The following is a 23,068-nucleotide window of genomic DNA, read 5'->3' on the forward strand; positions in this document are numbered from 1 at the left end:
GCGGCTTATTTTTCGAAAGTTCTCAATACCGAAATCACATTGGTAATCTAAATTTTCATATTTTGCAAGTTTCTCTTTCTATGTAATTTGAATATAAAAGAGTGCACAAGCTATTTGTTTTGAAAACTTTCGAAAAATAAACCGCACCCTAATGTACATGGAAGCAAAACCAGAACAAACCACATCGCATCGCTCAATTGAGCGCAATTGACATCAATTCACCCCCGGAGCCAACTGGTTACAAATGTCTTCATTCTAGTAACTTCATAAAATTGCCAGCAAAAAGTAAAAAACTATTGGATAAATCGCACATCAGCCAAGGTCGTTGCGCCTTCGACTCAGAATGAAAGTGGCCATTCCGCGTCTTGACGGGAATTTGGGGGGCCATCGAATCGAATGTTGCGGATTCCGATCACGTACTCTTCCTCACTTGGTATACCAGTGTCTTTTGAGGCGAGCTGTTTTGCATATTGTCCGTTCCTTGGAATGTGTTCGTTCGAGAGTCGAAACACACTTTGTCGATTGTGCCAAATGCCCATAAAGGCGAGCTGAGCTGTGACATACCCGATCAGATATGCATGACTCATTTATATCAAAAGTAGTTATTTATATCAACGTTTGTGATATTTAAATATTTTTTATAACATTTTCCTATTTTACCATAATTATAACAGGATAGTTCTTCTTCTTCTTGGCATTACGTCCTCACTGGAACAGAGCCTGCTTCACAGCTAATGTGTTTTTTATTTCTTATAATGTTATAATGTGTTTTTTTTTATTTCTGATCGGGTCTCCATACTCGAGTGACGAATGGACGACAATTGTTCCACTTATATATCTGGGAGAAGTTTTATGATCAATGAAGCATGACGATTCGTCCAACGACCAACGTGAGCGGTTGGATGGTGGAAGGCAACGAGGAAAGTGTCGATCCCTCTATAAAAACATAAGACATCAGCAATGAAACAATCGGCTCATTATGCCCGGTAGTTAATGACATTATTTACATTCTTACTGACTTTCCGAGCAAACGAACGGACAATCGGTAAAAGCCTCCCACATCGTTCAATCATGTGTTCACTGGCTAACGATACTTAGAAGAAGGAATCTTCATGATAGGTAAGTGGGAAGAGAATCTTCACTGACCTTTCATTCTTATGGAGAGGTTAGAAAACTTGATTGAAAAAGATATTGCGTCATTGAATTCTATAGCTTTTGCTACTCCTGTTTTATTGTATCACAGAGCATGCTCTAAAAAATAACTGACGATCATAATCATCTATCTATATCATTGTTGGAGATAAGAGGTAAAAAAATAAAAAGTAATATCAAAAATTAGTATGAAGAAGCATTGAACAATATCTTGTCAAGTTATAAGTTCAAAATAATATCTGGAAAGTTTAGTAATTGTTTAACAAATCCTTCAGGTTTGCTCCATGCTGTTTATGTCCACAAGAGAATTTTATTTTCCCTCGAAAAGAAACGTGAGTCTTATCCCGTACATGATCAAGATATCATAGTTGCACTGAATTACTTCCAACGCGCGTGGTCAGCTTTCGAAGGGCAATGAACCTAAGCTAGTTCGTTTATCCATCCATGCGTCCTACACACATTGCGTTCACGTTCTGAAAGTTGCACTGTATGAGCTAGCTATTTGCTCTTCAAACTTGAAGACAGTTGATGCTCGAGCTCTGTGAGTGCGTCTTTTTTCTTCTCTGTTCCTAGTTATAGCCGGCTTACTGGTTGACCGGGCGTTAGCGTTATGATGTGGGTCTCCTCCTTTAATCACCTAACATTGCTCCAGATTTGATTGAGAGGTATCCGTAGACAATATGCAGAAGGCTCAATTGGATGCAAATCGTCTAACCCAAGTATTTCTGTTTCACCTTGTAAATTAAATTGGTGTACCTTACCTATACTGCTGTAATATTGTCGATTTAAGTTTTTATGCAAATATTTGTAGTACTGAATTGCTTTGAATGACTTATTAGAAATATGGGAAACTAATTTTCGACCTAGGGGAAGACGGGATAAGACGGGCCACATTCAGTTTGGCATGAAATTGACGGGTTTTTTTAATGTTCGTTGAACACTTTGTTTAAACACAAGACTTTTGTCATTCCGAAGCATTTAGGGTCATATTTACAATATATTTTTCATAAAAAATATCAAAAAACAAAGTTCTTCTCGTCGATATTGAATTTGATATAAATTTAACAGATGCTCACTTAGGGATTTCGTAAGGAGTATTTTTTTTAAACATAACAAATAACCCGTCTATGCATTAACAGATATGTGAAATATGTTTCAGTGAAGTAAAACATAAATTGTAAATATTTAGCTTTGAAATAAGGCCCTAGTTGTGGAAATTGTGCAAGTGGGATAAAATCGACAACTGTTGATGGGGCTAAGAACGCCACCCCTAGTTTATACCTAATAAAATGTCTATACCTGATACTTAAGATTTTCATAGTTTGGGTGAATCATATAAAAATGGGTACGCTTACAGTTCATGAACCGATTAAGTCGACATTTTCACGAAAAAAAGATTCTTTAAAAAAAATTCTAAAACTTTTGTAAGAGAAAGTTTAATATAATATAAAAATAATTGACGTGGTTGATGAGAAGCCATACACATTCGTTCTATATGTAGGAGCTGAGCTGTGCTGTCATAGTTTTGATAAAACTTGTTAAATATAATTTTAATTATTGGTGAAGTGGCATGTACCTCAGATTTTGTTCTACAAGGATAAATATCCCGACAAAACTTTTACATCTTTAAAATATCAAAGTAATCAAAATTGGATTTCTTCAACTTAAATATATTTTAATCTTTATTAACGAGATTTTTAGCCTTGGGCTAGTTCTCGGGACAAACGGCTTTATTTCCTTTTCAAAGCAAGTCGTCATTATAATTTCTTTGTGACTATCTCGGAGACGGGATTCGATCACAGGTCCTCGGCGTGAGAAGCATGCACTGAAAAAAATATTTGATTTTCAATGTGATGTAAACTGAAGTCTACTATAAAAATAAACCAAATTCGTGTATTGTCACAGCATCATGTAAATTTAAATGCATATAAATTTAATTTTCAACTAACAATGGTTGAATATTACATGATCGTGTAAATTGAAAATGAATTCAATTGAAAAATAATGGATTGGTCGTTGAAGTTTAGGTTTACTTTGATGCTCCAAATATATGCATGAAAATAAACTTAAATTTACAACATATTTTTAGCTGTGTGTGTTCAAACCACTACACCATGTCCCTACACTCAACTTTAATGGTTATTTCCATACTAGATTCAAAAAAATTAAATTTTGCAGCTAAAACTTTCTGCCGACAGAATATTTTTAACCTTTAAACTCGAAAATGTATTATAACACAGCGTAACAAAAATGACATGTTTGCGTGTCTCAAGAACCAAATTATGTGTCTCTAGTAGATTTGGGGCTGCTGAATCTGATGCCGTTCTCAGAAATGTTCCAGTACGTCACAATTTTTAGCTACAGGTCGCCAAAGTTGTACAAAACAATGCTTTTATTATTGTTTACATGAAATTTAAAGTACAATTTATCATACTTTTTTGTAATCTAATCCACCAAACATGCAAAATAGAACTTGAACTTTCATTTCAGACATAATTTGATTGAAATTGCGCGATTAAATTTCGATTAAACCGATTTTTTCAACATGCTTGCAGTTTCCATACAAAATTCTTCGTTTCTTCTATATGGCAAAATACAACAATTCTCTAAACCATCAAAAAATAACTTTTCCGTATCGAAAATAATACAAACTTTGATGATAAGTATTGTTATACACATAAAGTTTGAATTCAGTGGCAAATTTAGCCAATATACCTTACAAGCTGGGAAACTTGCATGCCAGTTGGCTGAAATAGTCATTTTTTGCATTTTCAACAGTCAATATCTCAAAAACTGGACGTGCTATGATATTTCTGAAAACGGTAATGGATTCAGCAACCCTTAATTAAGTGAATAGCGGTATTTTGGTGCTGGAGACAAAAACGTGTTCCGCAGTGTAATTTTTAGGCTCCATCCCATTACCCCGAACGCCATTACCCCGAACGCCACTACCCCGAACGCCACTACCCCGAATGGGTCACTACCCCGAAAGCCATTACCCCGAATGGGTCATTACCCCGAACGCCACTACCCCGAATGAGCCATTACCCCGAATAGTATGAGATACAGTACAGTATCTTGTTTTGCGTGCAAAAATGCGTCTCTAATGAAGGCTGGTAATTAATGGCACGTAAAATTCGTCGGTAAAATGTTCATCATATATTTTCCCTTCTTTTATATGCCAGCTATTCTTTCGAAATATCTTGATGGCAACTATATTCTTCTCATTCTTTCTGAGACAGTGCCTGTTTATCAGCTCAGTAGGCACCTTCGCAATTCAAGGGTTCATTCACAAATTTCATTTCGCCAAAAGTTGTCATTTTTAACACCCACCCACTCCCTCGTACTTTTTTTTGTATGGAAATTCTACATATTGTGAATGGGCTGTAACATTTTGAGGACAACCACCCACAAACTTTTTCGCCCCCTTCAGCGTTACGAAATTTGTGAATGGGCTTTAATAAAATAAACCTTTTATTGACTGAAAGGAATTCGAATCCATAACTCTCAATATGGTGTTGCTTAACAGATGCGTAATCACCGGTATTTGGACTTGTTGGTGGTGTTCATATTTCAATTTTGTTTCTGAACAAATATTTTTCTTTCTTATGAATATAAGTTGTGTCATAGCATCATGTTGTTACAGTGATCATTCACGTCATAGCTGCAAACATTTCTCCAGAAATTTGCCCTTCTTTTTTAAATAGGCTGTTTTTTCACGATTTTGTTAAGCTAGTCACTAATATTTCCATATAGAACGGCTTTTTATAAAGGAATATATCTTGAAGGCATTCACTTAAGTGATTCCTGCTATAATTCTAATCGGAAATTTTCCCTTTCTTTTATCTTCTTGTATTAAAGCAGACAGGTCTCTTATGGATTTACTCACCACTTTTCTGCCATCATCATTTCTTCATTATCTTGAATCAAAAATAATTTTTTTTTGTGGTTATCTCACAGAGATTCAAATTAATGATCCCACAAATCAACAAAAGTTCTTACTGTAGCGTCCATCAGAGGCCGCCGATTTTTCTAACATGTACAAGTGTACAAGTGCGATAGCGGAACGGTCGTCTATTAGGTTGGTTTTTAGGCGGGTTCCATAGAACAACACTTGCAGCGACTATCTCAGGGTGAACCATTACCATCGTTTACGAAATAAAATCTTTAAGAAGATCTTAATCTTAATGCCCGACACCTATAAAAATGAGTAAAGGAAGTGGCTACCGACGTCCAAGACTTTACTACATCCTAATTTTGTGCATATAATAGCTATCCTTCTCATAATAAATTCACCCTTCTTTTCGAAATAGGCTGTTCTTCAGAGCATTGCAATGTGGCTGTTTGAATCTTCCCAAAATTAAAGGACAAAACTTAGTGTGTAAAAATTATTTGCTGAACAACTAGCTGCTTTTTTATCTTCTAATATTTGAAAAATACATTTTTGACCCAAACTCGTGAAATACTCAAAAGGAATCGTACAATCATCTCCCCACTCTCTAACTAGAATATGTCTCAAAATGTTATCCATTCGGGGTAATGGCGTTCGGGGTAATGACCCATTCGGGGTAATGGCGTTCGGGATAATGACCCATTCGGGGTAAAGGCTTTCGGGATAATGGCGTTCGGGGTAGTGGCATTCGGGGTAGTGGCGTTCGGGGTAGTGTCATAGAATCTAATTTTTAACCTTCCAATCACAAAATTTTAGTCCAAATGCTGATCGTTTTCGTAAAAATATCCGAGGTATATGATCGAGATTTTGACATCGTACAAAATGTGTTTTGTTATTCGCTATAACGTCAAAAACATAATAAGTAAAGACGAATATTGCTAAGCGTTGGAATACATTTTCAAAATTATTGCTAAGCACCTGTCTAGGCGAACTGAAAACTGCTGATCTAGTAAGTTTTGAGTTGATGAACCTAATGCCGCTTTCGATGTTATAAAATTACGATTTATATGTTGCTACTATCATGCAACACTTTTCCTTCATAATGCGTGGTGCATGAAACGTAAAGCGCTCAAGTAAAATTTCTAATTTTTAACAAAATAATTTTGATAGCTGATCCAGTATGAGCGAGGTGACAATTTTACTTACGGAATAATTGAGCGGCACACTTTTCCGTACTGAAAAGTGACAGCTCCATTTGATTTTTACGGCAGGCGTTACCGACGTTATTAACCCTCTAATACCCAACCCCGCCTTTAGACGGGGTACACTTTGCAATTTTGTGTATTTTTTCGTAGCTCGGAAATCAAAATGATTATATTTTTGGCTTGAACCTTGACTCATAACACGCACATAAGAAAAGTTTTTTACGACTTTCAAAACTTTTTTGTATTTTTGAAAATTGTTTGAAAAATTGTATTCTAATATAACCGACAAATGACTGGGGTTCATTTAACGTGTTATATAAAAAATCGTACCTTTTATATTTTTCTGCGATCAGCCTATCACAGAAGAAGAGCTTGGTGGTATTAAAATAATTTCAAATCTGTTTTTCCGTTAGTTACACGGAAAATAAAAAACACCCCAGGAAAAAAATAAAAAATTAATAATTTAAAAAAAAAACTGTAAAAACTTGAATTTTTATTATTGCAAAAAATCAATAACTAGAAGGGGCTTCAAGAAAAAATGAAAAGGAATAGGGATGTTCAAAAATAAAAATTAAAAAAATCAAAAACCAAAATTCATAGATTTGCGAATAAATCATTGCCCGAAACGTGTTTAGAACGATTTTAGATAACTTAAAATGATATTTAGATCGAAAATAAAAATTTGGGTATTAGAGGGTTAAATCAGCTCTACTTCTTAGTAGCGTACAGCTCAAGTAATTTCGGTAGTAGAATCATTCCTAGACCGTTTCTTGTCCTATCCTTTTGCAAAGTACTTATGATCAGCGTTCCGGCCATAAAGGCTTAACTTATATGATCGATTTCTTATCATAGATCCTCTTTTTCGCAAATAATTTCACCAAATTAAATAAATTTGGAATGTTTCTTATTGATGGCGCAAATGTAGTGACACTTTACCTTACAGCACAAAAATATGTAACGAATAGTGAATCAGTCTTCTGCAATAACGCAAACAGATCAACGATTAAGAGAAAACGAATGATGCAGATAAGCTAAAGTGACCAGACGTCCCGCTTTTCGCGGGACAGTCCCGCATTTTGAACAAATGTCCCGCGCTAAAAAACGTCCCGAGAAATGTCCCGCATTTCACCTAAATCATGGAAATGTCCCTCATTTCTATAGAAGTTATTACTAATGTCTATACTGCTGCTAACAATCTGAAATGAATGTTTTAGCAAAATAACAAAGTTTACAAATCGTAATGATGAAGACCTAGTAATGCATTTGTGACAGAAACAATCTTGTCGGTTGATTCATGATTTTTGTGCCCGCCTTAAACAAACTAAAATCAACTTTTTTTTGTTAAATCTGACGATTGTCGATTAGTGAAAAAACTCTACTAACAAAATAACACTGGATTTCTGATATTTCAAACATTAGTTATACTACGTTAATTAATACTTTTACTTAACTGTTATTAAATCCACTGAGAATGTTGTTCAAATTCATGTGGGAATCACACGCAGTAATCTGTTATTATCTTGGACAGGAGATCAGTTAGGTTCAGGATCTTGCCTTAGAAAATCCTGGTGGACTGTGGGAATGCTGTCCAGGATTTATGAAAATCCGTCACACAATATATCTGAAATCTTTGGGGACGGACCTGGTGTAGTGGTTAGAACACAAGCCTCTCACGCCAAGGACCTTGGATCGAATCCCAACCCCGAGACGTAATATGACGTAATAGTTATTGTGGCGACTTTCTTCGAGAAGCGAAGTAAAGCCGTTGGTCCCGAGATAAACTAGCCCAGGGATAAACATCTCGTAAATAAAAATAAAAAAAAAACAAATCTTTCTAAAGTCCATTGAGATTTATGTATGGGTCCTCCTCTGAACTCTGTAGTAGTAATGTCCCGGAAGCTTTCCTTAGATTTATGAATTCTGTTAGTAATTATTATATATCTTTTACGAGAGTAAGTTGATCGTATACACAATCCAAAAGTCTTCAAACTGGAATATGAATTGTAAATGACAAAATAAAATTTTTCCTGTAATGCGAATTATTTCTTATTTATTGTTAATTTAAATATCTTAATGGTTACAATACTACCCATCGATTCAAGCATTCTCTACCTGTCATGTTCGATTGGCTCCGATTGTTTCAGAAATAGTACAAAAAACAAATATTTGAAGGTTAATAAACATTTTTGATCAATAATGTCGATAATAATCCGAGCAGGAACGGATCTGAGGATACCATATTTTGGTTCATACATTAGTTAGGTATTGTTCAGTAGTTCAGATATTGTTATGGAATTGGAAATATTGGTTGAAGCAATCAAAAATATCTCATTGAGGTATTTGAAAGCTATTGAGAACCGCTTGAAGTATTCAATGTATTATAAAAGTATTGTAATACATGATTCAATTACAGGTCGGACTCGATTATCCGGAAAATGTTTTTTGATATTCTTGTTTTCAGTTTTTAAGCATAGGTTTGAGATAATTTAGTATTGCAATACACAATATGAATGATTCGGCAGTTTTGGATGTAGGTAGAATAAATGGGGTTTAAAAAAGGTTTTTTGTGTACGTTAGTCAAAAACTTGTTTCTTTTCTCAATACCCCTAATGCTCCTAGAAATAATTTCTGGCTACGCCACTGCATCATATAAATAAAACAATGAAAAAAGATAACATTTAAATTCCTTTATCGCAGATTTTAATTTTTGTTTTAGAGATTCGATTATCCGGAGGATTCGAATATCCGGTGAAAAAAAAAATCGATACTCCGGATAATCTAGTCCGACCTGTATTAGTTTTTGAGCATGCATGAGATATTATTTGAGGTATTTTACCTCATTTTTTTGAGGCACACCTCATTTAGGTAGTATGTATGGAAAATTATCTTGTATGGAATATCTCAGCTTGGTATTCAGCAGGAATTTTATTCTTCTCGGGAAGGCATGTAACTGTTTCCAGATTGTTGTCAGCTTGATTTTCATACATAATATTTGTTTATAAAAACTTAAAAGAGACCGAAGAAAATGATTGAAAGTTTTTTCGGAGCTTGTCACATCATTATGATCATAATTCACACAAATAATTGTCTTTCAGAGCTCTCCTATAATTAGTTGACTGATGATAGAGGTAGATATAAAATAGGCACAAATTACTAAATTTTAGTAATTCTGTGACTATCCTTGTTTCAGAGTGTAGGAAGATACCTGCTCGAGCTCACACTTCTCAATCATCAACACCTCGCTCTGCTCTAACTCTAGAAGAGGTCGTCCGTCCAAATTGAGAGTAGCAATAAAGCACAATGATGAAGATGCTGCAGCTAGCTGAACGTGGATGCTACGCTGCGGTGGCGGTTCTGGTTCTTTTCTAAAACCGTGACTGGACTTCATTGGTCGGGGGCAAGGATGGCTGGCAGTAGGCAACAGGTCAGGGCAACGACGTCGCCGCAGTTCAGGAAGCACATGACTGTGTGACTGACAACCGCGAACGAGACGGACGGTCTATGAACACTGTCGTAGTGGTGAGCCTATGTTTGTTTGCCCCCATGCCTTCGAGGGCAAGCAGTCAGGGCGATGATCGTTTGATGGGTATTAGATTTCATAAATAGTTTGTAATGATGGGTAATAACATGTGGGCGACACGAAAGGTGGAAGCATTGCGCGAAGGGATTAGGTACGGTACGACCGTGGCCGTCCAAACATGGCTAGCTTTGGTACAGTTCTAGTTGTTGCTGTCTGAACACAGATCATAAATGTGAGTCTTGTGATGTTTTGAAGTTTGCTTCGTGATTTACCCGGCACCTTGCTTAAGCATCGGAGAAGTGGAAGCCAGAGGTGCAAGAGTAAATTATATAGCTAATAATAAACTGGTGCTTGTTTGTTTATTGATTGAAGGGAATATCTTTATTTAGCTGTCGTGAGGGAAACATGCTCAGCTCCAATAGATTCTTAATAATTTCAACTTAACTTTTGGATACAACAGACTTCAAATGGATAGTTTTTTATCATATACTTTTTTATTGTTTTTAATCTATCAATTTTCAACATTTAACCTATTATTTTAATTCATTTAAACTCAATGAGGCTATTAATAACATGATGATAAGAAATAAAATATCTATGAGTAATTGAGAACCTAACTCTGAATCATACATATTAAACAGATTTGAAAAAAAAAAAGCATGAAACGAGCTCACCAATTGATCCTACATCCTTGCCTGATCAGCCACAAATCGCTTTCAGCATTATTTTACTCATACAGACTTACTGAGTAAGAAATCCCTCTGGAAACGCGGGAAAAAGCAGGAGCAGGTTTTATACCAGTTGAACGCAAAACAAGTCCAAAACCAACTATTTTGTATTGTTAATTGATCCATCCATGATCGTGAACTTCGGTTGCGGAATCCTACTGCGATTAACCCAAGTCGAACATTCAAATTGCTAAAAACCAAATTATCCGCAATTTGCGTCTGTTTCTTCTCTGTTGCCGGCACACATTCCGTTCAAGTCCAAGACCACTAGCTGGGGTGCAGTGCTACCAACTTATGACCTATGGAATGCCTGAGACTATGCGTGTTTCATTCACTCATGCGGCCAATAAGACACACATCGTCCCTCCATAGACAACCGTCAAAATCCAAAAATTGCCATAAAAAGCGAAAGATTCCGTCCGCGAAAATATTTAATCGCGCCGCGAGACAGTTGCTCTTCGACCTGGTTTACATCCGTCTGTCTATCCGCAACGCTGACGACTGATTGAGGAATGACTGGCAGACGAAGCGACACCACATCATAGACACACAGACGTAACAATTATCAGTTTAAAACGTAGTCATGCGAAAATTGACACACAATGTTTAAAATACTGTGTTTGGCCAACTGAGAATAAGATGGCGCTAGTTCGCAAACGTCAAACTCGAACAAAAGCGATGCGAGCGCCGCGAGTGAACCGATGGCGAATTACCAAACATTAGAATCGAGCATTTTCTCTGTTGTACGATGAAAATAATTCGACTTCAACTCGGTTTGTCTGTGACCATATCATCCAGCGTGCATTAGGTTCGCAGAGAGCGTTCATCGTCGTCGTCGTTGCGGATGTCACCGAAGATGAGACATGTGTGTCACGTGTGAAATTGCCTAAAAATGGCACAGCACAAATCTGCGGCGCACATCGGTCTCCTCTAATCCAGCGTGCAGCGATTACGGTAAACGAGTGTAATGGCGCAGATTGAATTCACAAGGGACGGAGACTACAACGATTGTGCTTCCGGGACCCATAGAAGTCACTGCAAAGACACCAATGCCGCGCGCCAGTGGAAAGTGCAAAAACCCTTCCAGACCTGCAGATGCCATCGGGAGGAACAGACGATTGTGACCATAGTTTGTGAAACACAAAACTATTATGTCGATTAGGGTGTCTCAGAAAAAAAAAAACAATCTTCAAGAAGTCATGGTGCGCAACCCTAGGATGAAAAATTGGCCTAATTATTGTAGAGCAAATGAACTTTTCCAAAAATCTTTTAGAGTTTGAAAAACAAACCGATGTAACAGCTATAACAATTATCTGTTAAAAACATAGTCATGGAAATAGTGACCCTCAATGTTAAAAATATTGTGTTTGGCCAACCAAGAACCAGATGGCGCTAATACGCAAATGTCAAAATCGAACAAAAGCGATGCAAGCGCCACAAGTGAACCGATGGCCAACTACCAAATTTGAGCGCTTTTTTCGTTGAGCGATGCAAAAAAAATCTAGTATTAGCACTGCTTATCTGTGTTTATAGGATTTAATAACATTTGATTTGACATTTTATAGGCAAAACGTCAAAATATGAAAAATTCATTAAAAATTATCATTTTTCATAAATTGATCTTGGCCGGACACCTAACCGATTTCCCAAAAAGTTGAATTGTTCTACAAAAATGTTACATATAAGCATATTGTTAATGGTAAGGTTGAGCAGGATGACTTTAAAAATTTTTTTTTTTCTGGACACCCTAAGGCAGGACAGGGGGCAGGCCTTCGCCATTCGGGCTGTTGAGAGAAAATGAAAACAAAACTCGGTAAATACCGCAGAGACGTCTTCGTCGGATGCGTTGCCAGATGTTGTCAATTTAATTTATGCAAGTAAACGTGTACGGTTTCGGAAATTATCCCAAGTCAAGGGAGAGCTGATGGGTCAGTGCACGTATGTATACGAATTGAGTTTGGGACGACGAAAAAATAGGGGACTTTGGCAAGCATGGGATCAGCAGTACCAACATCAGTGGTGAATTCGTTCCGTTTTGAGAACCTACACATGAAATACGCGACATTACGATTAGGTTGGGTGATGTTAGGTGAGGTTTGGATGATTAAAATTGTGTTTGAATCATGTCGAAATGGGATTTTGAGTCTACCTACATACCTACTTTGAGCTAGAAGCATTCATGAAGGCTGCAATAATTCGTTTGTTCTCAATAAGTAATTTTGAAATGACATGGCTATAATAGCTAAAATTGTAGACATTGCTAAGAAAATATGATAATTAGCTATATTTCCGACAGCAAAAAGAAAACCATGACAATGGCAGCAAAACTACCAGAAATTCACAAGTTTCCCTCTAATAGAAACAATTTATTATCCTTAATATTTACCGGGTGGGTAACGACTAAGTATCTGATGAAAGAAAACCAGGGGTTGAATTTTGAGAAAACTGAGGGTATCTCTCGCTTATCGTTCTCTGTAACTATCATGATCCGCAGCACATCGTAAATGCCTGAAAAAAAAAGGAACTGAAGTAAAACGACTGAACAGGAAACAAGAAAAGGCCAAACAGGGACTAAGAAATACTCCCAGGTTTCAATGAGGATTCCTTAGACAATCTGACAAATGATAGATATAGTGACAGAAAGTGGCGAACACGTCTGCTGAACTGGAACAAAAATAAAACGAAATCCTCATGAGCATCAGAGTACTGATTCACTTGCATCTGACGTGCTCGCGAGAAAACGAAGCTTAAGTGATTCGCGAACAACATGTTCGAAGCTGTTCGAAGCCGATTGCGCTCGTGATAAAAAAAAAGTTATTTCCCCGCAGAGATTTCTGGTTTTCAGTTATTGACTACCAACTGGTAGTTTATTGTCGATTTGATGGATATACAACTGATTTGGCTGTCAAAACCATAAGAAACCACACCTTGTTCAATTACTCGCGAGTAAATGTTCGTATACTTTTTGTTATTTCTTTTGGTGTGTTCTCCCGAATTTTCTCACACTAAGCCTGTTGGCGAGATGGTCATGATGCGAACATTTCCATCACTGCAAGTGATATCTCTCAGAGGGCATTCATAGGAATTTATCTGAGGACTCTTCTTGACATTACGCCAATTTTTACTCTACTCATAATTTTCTTCAGAAGTTCAATTAGAATGTTATCTGGGTACCAGGATATTTTCCAAGGATATCTCCAAAAAATACTTCAAAGACTACTCAGAGGTTCGTTCAAGAAAATATTCTAAATTTTTTTTTCAGATATTTCCAAAGAAAAATCTCAGCCACCCGACATACGTTTTCCTCCAAGATTTGCGTTTGTTTGAGAAGAGAATCAGTAATTTTACGAAAGGTGTCATAAAAAATTACGCCAGAGTTTCTCCATGTGTCTCATGAGAAATCCTCCGATAAATCTTTCTAAGTTATTACGAAGAATACGTATTAACGTACGATAATCATTCAATGAGGAATCCAACAAGAATCTCGCCAACCATCCGAAGGATCACATACAGTATTGGACAAAACATTTGCAACTTTTTCGATTTTCCATACAAAATGACCAACTTTAGTAAGCTATATCTCAGCTATTTATGGACCGATTTGAATGAAATTTTGGCAGAACATCAGACATAACTAGAATTTTAACATATATTTTTGAGTGATTTTTCCAATCACAAGGTCAAAAGCAGTAACGGTTTGACTAAAGTGAATTTTTTGACGATTTTTTATAAACGACATAACTAAACATTTTGAAGGAATAGCTTCATGGTATCTTCAGCAAAGTTGTAGCTGTTAACGAGATGAACAAGTTTGCTGAAGACAATTTGTGTGTGGAGCTATTAGATTTTGAGATAAACTGTTTTGAATTTTTCGTCGAAAATTACACTTTAGTTAAACCGTTATAACTTATAAACTCGTGATTGGAAAAACTATACAAAAATATATGTTAAAATTCAAGTTATATCTGATGTTCTGTGAAAATTTCATTCAAATCGGTCTAAAAACAACTGAGATCGAGCTTACCAAAGTTGGTCATTTTGTATGGAAAATCGAAAAAGTTGCAAATGTTTTGTCCAATACTGTATATCACAGGATATCAGATGTCTACTGAATAACGTCTTGAAACTCAGAATCAATCTTGCTGAGAATACGCCATGGGATTCAGGAGAATCCAAATCATAGTTTCAACAGGAAAATTTTGTCTTAGAATCTACCCGTAATCTTTCAGTGATCACATAAAAAAAATCCTAGGATTATTCCCGCTAATTTGTTGAGAATCTTATCAGGCATCTTACCTTCACAGAGGAAGGTAATATTAGTATCTTAACACGCAATGAATGTATTGCTAATAATTTAGGCTATGACGAAGGCTCAAATGACTGCGGCAACCATTCGAGTTGTGATAGGAATTGTATAAATTTAAATTATGAACACTTAAATGAATCTGATAATGCAAGGCATGATGTAGACCTTCCAAAAGCTTCCGAGGCTCTTGTTTATTGTCAGAACTTCAATCGTATGAGAGGATCTTCAAAAATCAAGCAAATCCATAAAAACATATTAGCGTCATCTTTTTCGATCATATTAGGCACAGAAACAAGTTGGGACGAATCTATAAAAAGCGAAGAAGTTTTCGGATGTGATTATAACGTTTTTAGAGACGATCGCGATTTTCTTATGTCACAAAGAAAATCAGGAGGAGGGGTCCTCATTGCAGTCTCTTCAAAATTTAATTCTGAAATTATTTGTTCTTCGAAATTCAAAGAGTTTGAACATGTTTGGGTGAAAGTAAATATAGAAAACGAAAAACATGTATTTGCATCAGTGTACTTTCCACCTGATCATGCCAACAAACATGCTTACGACTCCTTTTTCAAAAATGCTGAAGATATCATATCTGGTCTTCCCCCTGAGGTGAAAGTACACATATATGGTGACTTCAACCAACGCAATGCTGACTTCATCCCTGATTTTGAAAATGGGCATCATGCTTCCAGTGGTCGGGGAAAATGAAACGTTACAATTAATTTTCGACAAAATTGCAATTTTGGGCTTGAACCAAATTAATCATGTAAAAAATCGGCAAAATTGTTACCTTGACTTTCTATTGACAAACATCCAAGAAGATTTCTACGTTAATGAAAGTATTGCACCCTTGTGGAAAAATGAAGCATTTCATACAGCACTGGAATACTCATTATTTATTCACAATAACTGCAGACCCACAGTGTGCGAATATGAGGATATCTATGAATACGATAATGCAAATTATGAAAACATTAAAAATAGAATAAACTTAATTGACTGGCAATCACTGATCAGAGAAGAAAATAATGTCGAAAAAGCTGTTGATATATTTTACAGTTTACTAATGGAAATTATTCGTGAAGAGGTACCTCTGAAAAGGAAAAAACTTTTTGGTAATTCAAAAAATCCCATCTGGTTCAATAGAAATATCAGGAATTTAAAAAATCGAAAGCAAAAGGCTCACAGAATTTATAAAAAACATGGAAGTGATGATAATATGCAGAAATACCTGGACTTATGTGAACAGTTGAACATTGCTATAAATTCTGCACTTGAAGAGTATAATAGAAAAATTGAGAGCGATATAAAGTCATGCCCAAGAAGTTTCTTTAATTATACTAAAACAAAATTAAAATCAAACAATCTACCATCAAAAATGCAACTTGACGATAAAGACGCCAACAACCCGGAAGAAATTTGCCACCTCTTTTCAACGTTTTTCCAAGAAATCTATACGACATTTTCAGAAGAGGATCGGGACCAAAATTATTTTTCATTCTTCCCTGCCCCCTCAAATGACATTAGTGTGCACCAGATAAGTGTACAAGACATCTTATCAGGCTTGAAAGGATTGGATGCCACAAAAAGTGCAGGACCTGATGAAATCCCTCCAGTATTTATGAAGAAGCTTGCTGTTGAATTAACATCTCCTTTGTTTTGGCTGTTCAATATGTCACTAAAATCCGGCAAATTTCCTAAAATCTGGAAGAAATCATTCTTAGTACCTATTTACAAATCAGCATAGCATAGCATAGCATAGCATAGACTGACTGTACATGTCAATGGTTGCTACTCCGTGATTGATCGGAACTGGTAAGAATTGCACTACGATCCAAATGAATAAGGGATGGGAGTTTCCGCTTACTCTCGAAGTGCAATTTTAGCAGATCTAATATTATTGATCAATAACGGCGCCGGCCAAGTCCTTACAGTCAGTTGGGATGGGGAAGGAGTGTTAGGGTGTAATGATTGTTGCTTCTAGAGACCGAGAATACCTCTGCATCTCCACAATCACCACGGGAAGGGTGTTTATTAGTGAGGGAGGAAAAGATCTGGGAGTCACCTCTGGTCGGTGATGCGATCCATGGACAAGGGGGAAATATACGACTTATATTTAAAGCTAGTTTTGTATTTTTGTCTCGAGAAGTTTTTGGTTTTTGGAAACTTTAAAAAATACGTCAACATTATAGATCGACATCGACATTATAGATTGTCGAACAATTCAAAAGACGTTTTTATTAATGACGAAAACTGAAAATTACATGTATAGATTTAAATTATATGAAACAGGAATAATGCCGACACTTGTAGTGACGAACCATACATAGTTTGTTTGAAAATGACATATGAGTATTACTGTGCATTTTGTCTCGATATGGTAGAAGTTTTAAAAAATACGTCAACATTCACAATGTCGAACAATTCAAAACATAATTTTAAATAATGTCAAAATGAGAAAAATATATGTATATTGAAATTGTATAAGAAAATAGCATAATGCCGACACTTATAGTGACGAACCATACAAAGTTTGTTTTAATATTACATAAAAGTTACGCTTTCAAGAAAAAATGTGTTATCATAAGCATGAAACGAACTCACCAGTTGGTAATCCATTCTCGACTGAACACAAAACTGACACTGACAGCAAAGCTTCTTGACGTTACGAAAACAATCCGTCTTGCTTGGGCCTTCACAAATACCTACCCAGCAAGATGCTCCAGAACAGGGAAAGAAAAAAAAAATTATCCGGCGACGAAAACGCGCGAAATTGTGAGCAAAATCGATCGGACGACGCAAAACCGAACTGTCCTGCTTGGGCCTCACGAAGCACTACCCAGCAAGACGCTCCAAAACAGAAAAAAAAAATCTCCGGCGACGAAAACGCGCGAAATCGTGAGCAAAATCTAACGGACGACGCAAAACCGAACTGTCCTGCTTGGGCCTCACGAAGCACTACCCAGCAAGACGCTCCAAAACAGGGAAAAAAAAATCTCCGGCGACGAAAACGCGCGAAATTGTGAACAAAATCGATCGGACGATGCAAAACCGAACTGTCCTGCTTGGGCCTCACGAAGCACTACCCAGCAAGACGCTCCAAAACAGGGGAAAAAAAATCTCCGGCGACGAAAACGCGCGAAATTGTGAGCCTCTTAGTACCTATTTACAAATCAGGGAAGAAAACTGATATTCGTAATTATCGTGGAATTGCTATAATTTCCTGTATTCCAAAGCTCTTTGAATCCATTGTTAATAGAAAATTGTTTGGGCAATTAAAGAACAGAATTACAAATGCACAACATGGATTTTTTAAAGGCCGTTCCACTTCTACAAATTTACTAGAATTCACCAATTATACTTTGAATGCTATGGACAATGGTAACTATGTAGAGGCTCTGTATACTGATTTCAGCAAAGCATTTGACCGCATTGATATCTCTATGTTACTCTTCAAGTTAGATAAAATAGGATTTGATAAACCATCTTTAAACTGGATACAATCATATTTAACAAATCGGCAACAAATAGTGAGATATAATGGTAAAAAATCGAATCCTATCCAAGTTACATCAGGAGTTCCTCAAGGCTCACATCTAGGACCTCTTCTTTTCATATTATATGTAAATGATATTTCCTACATTCTTAAGCATATAAATATTCTTATCTATGCCGACGATATGAAGTTATTCATGGAAATCAAGTATGCTAACGACATTGACATCTATCTGAGTGAAATATCTATTTTTGATGAATGGTGTAGTAAAAGCCTACTTCAGTTAAATGTTAAAAAATGTAATTTAATTACTTTTAGCAGAAAGCGAAACACAGAAGAAACAACTGTAGTTTTAGGAAATCAAATCGTTGGAAAATGCGATAGAGTCAGAGATTTAGGCGTAATTTTAGACTCAAAACTCACTTTTATCGATCATTACAACACCATTATACATAAAGCAACAAATATGCTTGGTTTTATCAAACGCTTTGGTTCTAACTTTAATGATCCATACACTATTAAAACTTTGTACGTCGCTTACGTGAGGTCTATATTAGAGTATTGTAGTATTGTATGGTCTCCTTTTATGAAGACGCATGAAGAACGTCTTGAATCAGTTCAAAAGCAATTTCTGTTATATGCTCTTCGTAAATTGGGCTGGACATCCTTCCCTCTTCCATCTTATGAATCAAGATGCATGCTCATTGATATTCAGACATTGAAAAAGCGCCGCGAATTCGCTATGGTTTCATTCGTGAACGATATTGTTTCGCATCGTATTGATTCTCCTAACCTATTAAACAGTTTAAATTTTTATACTCCTTCAAGGCAATTAAGGAATGATCGTACTAATCAGTCGTACTAATTATGCAAAATTTTCTCCTCTAAACCGAATGATGAGTTTATATAATCAACATTGCGAAACAATAGACTTAACAATGTCGCGTAGTAACCTAAGAATATACTTTAACTCTGTAAGATATAGCAGTATATAGATTTAAGTGTTAACATGTAGTCTACTTTGATTGACGATAATAAATAAATAAATAAATAAATAAAAACTTGATAGCAATTCTTTGATGATCTTATGAGGAACGTATCCTGCATCTCTTGTGGAACACGCCAAAGACAAATGAATACACCCAGGATGCATTTCGACTAGAAGATTGCAATTTAATCTAAAATCTAACAAGTAATATCCTCTTTAAAACTCGGACCTAGTATTCACCGTAGGTCTCTTCACAATTCTAACAAGTATCAGTCAGAGACAGTTGAGGATGATATGAAAAATCTACCAATACATTCGAAAAATTCAGCCTAGATCTTGTTAGAATTCTAGTTAAGGGAATCAAACATTGCAGAAAAAAATATTAGAGTTCCACAGTTGAAAACGATAGAAGAAATCCATCCCCAAAGAAGTCTTCTACCAGAAAGCCCTTTAGGTACCCATTTAGACATCAAAGATTTCCCAGCAATTCGTAGAACATTTTGCCATGAATCCGCCACGAATCAAGCCTTCGATGTTACCTATCTACAGAAAAATAAGTGTGTATCCTTCCCATATCCTTAGAAAGAATATTATAAGGCCTTTGTCGAGGTCCCAATGTGATCTTTTGTGTAAGAGTCCAGAGACCTTAACACATTTCCTGATGGAGCCCTTAGCGGTCTATAGCAATACCATCCATCCATTCAAGGATCTTGTCAGAGAAGGACATTTTTGACTTCCCTGGGAATCATTGTGTTTGTCATAAGATAATCGTAAGAAGAAACAATATGTTGTTTTCGATAAAGCTCAAGTTTAGTTTGTAGTGCAACTGCTTGACATCATTCAGCACTTCTAGGGTATCAATTCTTTCTTGTGCAACAGCCGCGGAATGTGAACAAGAGAATTCCAACTACTCTAGCTGTCTCAGAGGATTATTACTTATTTACACTGCAAATCACTTTTCTGCACATCGACCGACTACAAAATTAGTTCACGTGCGAAGTGACTCCGTCGAAGCCCCTCTATGTACGATACCCGTTCCATTATCAGAGGACAGCTTGCATTTCTCTAACGTTCGACGCCCTGGTCTACGTGAGTTAGCCCTTTTAATTCTCTCTGGCTTGATTCAAGCGCGCTTATCAATCAAAACACCCAAAGGCAGCCGACCGTTCGATGTCAACAAAAATAAATACCTAGACCGAAAGCGAAAGTCTTGCTAAACCTCGTCCCGCCAAAATAAGCACTGAAAATCGGCTCACCCAGAGCGGGCTCCCCCTCTATAATCCCTGGGGCTCGACTAAACTCACATCCCACGGCTACATTTTGTTGAAATATAAATCAATCGCCGAAAAGTGTGTCAGAAGCTCAGATCGTTTTCACCAAGTCCAGCGTGGGATTCGCCAGAAGACAAAGATGGAAATGACCTGCAGGGGAACTCGTCTGGGGAGTTCAGCGAAATAAAACACACTAATCTCATTATAGCAATCGCTTCGTTCCGTTTGTTCGAACTCCGCTGCTGAGAAGCTCAATTGCATATTTATGAAACCTTACCCGAGCTGGAACGGGAACCAAATGATGACTTTAGAATGTCAGCCATCCGTCCATGTGCGGGGTAGCTGACTGACTATCCTCCGTCCGTTGTCCATCATCGTTTTACATTTGCAACAAAGAATAGGTAGGTATTGCCAACGATTTCATAACACGTAGTCTTACAATCGTTGAGCTATGCATTAATACATAAACACAGCTGATCTAGAACCAAGTCTCGTTACCCACGCAAACTCGACCACCTCGGAGAGTCGCGATCGGTTATCTATTTGAACGATAAATATAGACATCGGAGAACACCCGCTTCCACAATCGGTACAATTGTGTGTCGATTTGTTTATTGATATTGCGATGTGACAGCAGCTCCACCATCAGAGAGAGAGTCAATACAAGTGGGGTAAAGTTTCTCAGATAAGAAGACAGGCAGAGGTAAATACAGCTGGGTAATGCTGAACGACAATAAAGTGTTATGAATTCGAAAGCAAAATCAACATTAATTCAAGTATTATAGACTTTTTATCTTTAACCTTTTTTAATGACCTTCCAATTATAATTTTGTTCTAGTTTTCTATTGACGAGCGTATTGTAGAGTTCCATCTTCTTCGGTCTTGGGCGATTCTTCTCCAATTGTCCCTAACGTTTAGGGTCGTCAGGTCTTCTTCCACTGCGTACAGCAGTGATCTGTCACGAAGTCGCCTACCTGATTTGCTGCTGAACATTATTTTCGCAACACTCGCACTAAGTGACCAGCTCACTGAAGCAGTGGCGTAGCTAGGGTTTTGGGGGCCCGGTGCGGAGGTAGATTTGGGGGCCCCTCAAATAGAGGTTTGCAAAATATGTCTTATTAGCTTACACATACCTACAAATGTTTGTCAAAAACGTTGATCATTAAAAAAAAAAACGTGATTTAAAGATCAAAATATTTTCTGCTAGTAAAAATTAACCCGTACGAGGATTTAGGAATAAAAAATATCTATGAAGCAATTGCTGCAGAAGTTCCCATAAATTTCTGTTTTAAAAGATCTTTGAAGGATAGACATCTTTATTTAAGAGATTTGAAGCCCTAGGCTGGCTCATCTCTTTCGATCTTTAAAGGAATTCTTGGATAACTTTCTGTATGATGTACGGTATTTAGTAGTTTGCTTACGGTTATACTTAGATGAACACTTTAAAGGCTCGAGGAAAAATATATCATCTCATAGGAGAATAGCTGATGAAACGGCTATATTTTAGTATTGTGAAAATCATTGAATTTTTTTGTGGTTTTTTTTTTGTGGCAATCAAGATGAAATGTTTGATGTTATTATTGATATTATTTTATGAGGAATCCCAGCGAAACTCATAGAGGTATCCTGAGATAAAATTTTGGAATATACCTTAAAAAACATGCAGGAATTCGACTGAAGTAAAAATATTTTCCTGGAACTCTGTCAAAATTCCTGAAATTTTTGGATTCTTTTTTTTTATTTTTGAGAAACTTCTTATAATAGAAGTCTTGTAAGAATATATAAAAATAATCTTGAATAAACTGGTAGAATCGATTAGTAGTTTCTGGGAATATTACTGCTTTTATCACTTGAAGGACTTATTATAGTAATGGATGAATCCATGAAGAGCTCCCTGGTAAAAATGAGGGACGTATCTGAAAGGATTTCCAATTATCTAAGGAATTAAAATTAACTTATGCCAGATGAAAAATCCTCAAATAAATTTCAGAAAGTATATTTGAAATAAATAAAACAAAGAATCCCTGAAGCTAGTGGTAAAAGACAATTTACACCGTCTTCAGCCAAAGGCTGCACAGACTGAACAACAATCACTAACTTTAGGCAACGGACAACACGAAACACCCAGAGGCCCAGTAATGAATTTTTCGTTCGACGAAAAGTTTCCACCGACTGGAGCGGGAATCGAACCCACACCCCGTGGCACAATACGCCTAAACGACTGACGCCGCTAACCGCACGGCCACGAAGCCCACTAGAAAAACCACGGGATTTCTTGGCCAACAGTACGCCAAGAAATCCCTCTATTGGTTTTCAGAGGGCTTCTCAGTGGAGTTTGTGGTTAAAATCTTGATATACTCCTAAAATGATTTCTGTAGGAGTTCTTGAACGATCCTTGAGAAAATCCAGTTATAAATTTTCGGATTTTCTGTGGCAATTTAATTGAAAATCCCTTCATGAATTTACAACCATATAGGAAAGCCAGATAGATTATTATTACTAGCAATATT

General features: G+C 36.6%; 1 protein-coding gene across 6 annotated transcripts in view; it reads right to left on the bottom strand.

Annotated features, from left to right (window-relative positions):
• Window positions 1-23,068, bottom strand: part of LOC5573959 (signal-induced proliferation-associated 1-like protein 2) — a 263,789-nt gene that overhangs the window by 12,462 nt on the left and 228,259 nt on the right. The window lies entirely within an intron of this gene.

This window comes from Aedes aegypti, chromosome 2 (genome assembly GCF_002204515.2).
Source record: "Aedes aegypti strain LVP_AGWG chromosome 2, AaegL5.0 Primary Assembly, whole genome shotgun sequence".
In the NCBI taxonomy this organism is placed as follows: domain Eukaryota; kingdom Metazoa; phylum Arthropoda; class Insecta; order Diptera; family Culicidae; genus Aedes; species Aedes aegypti.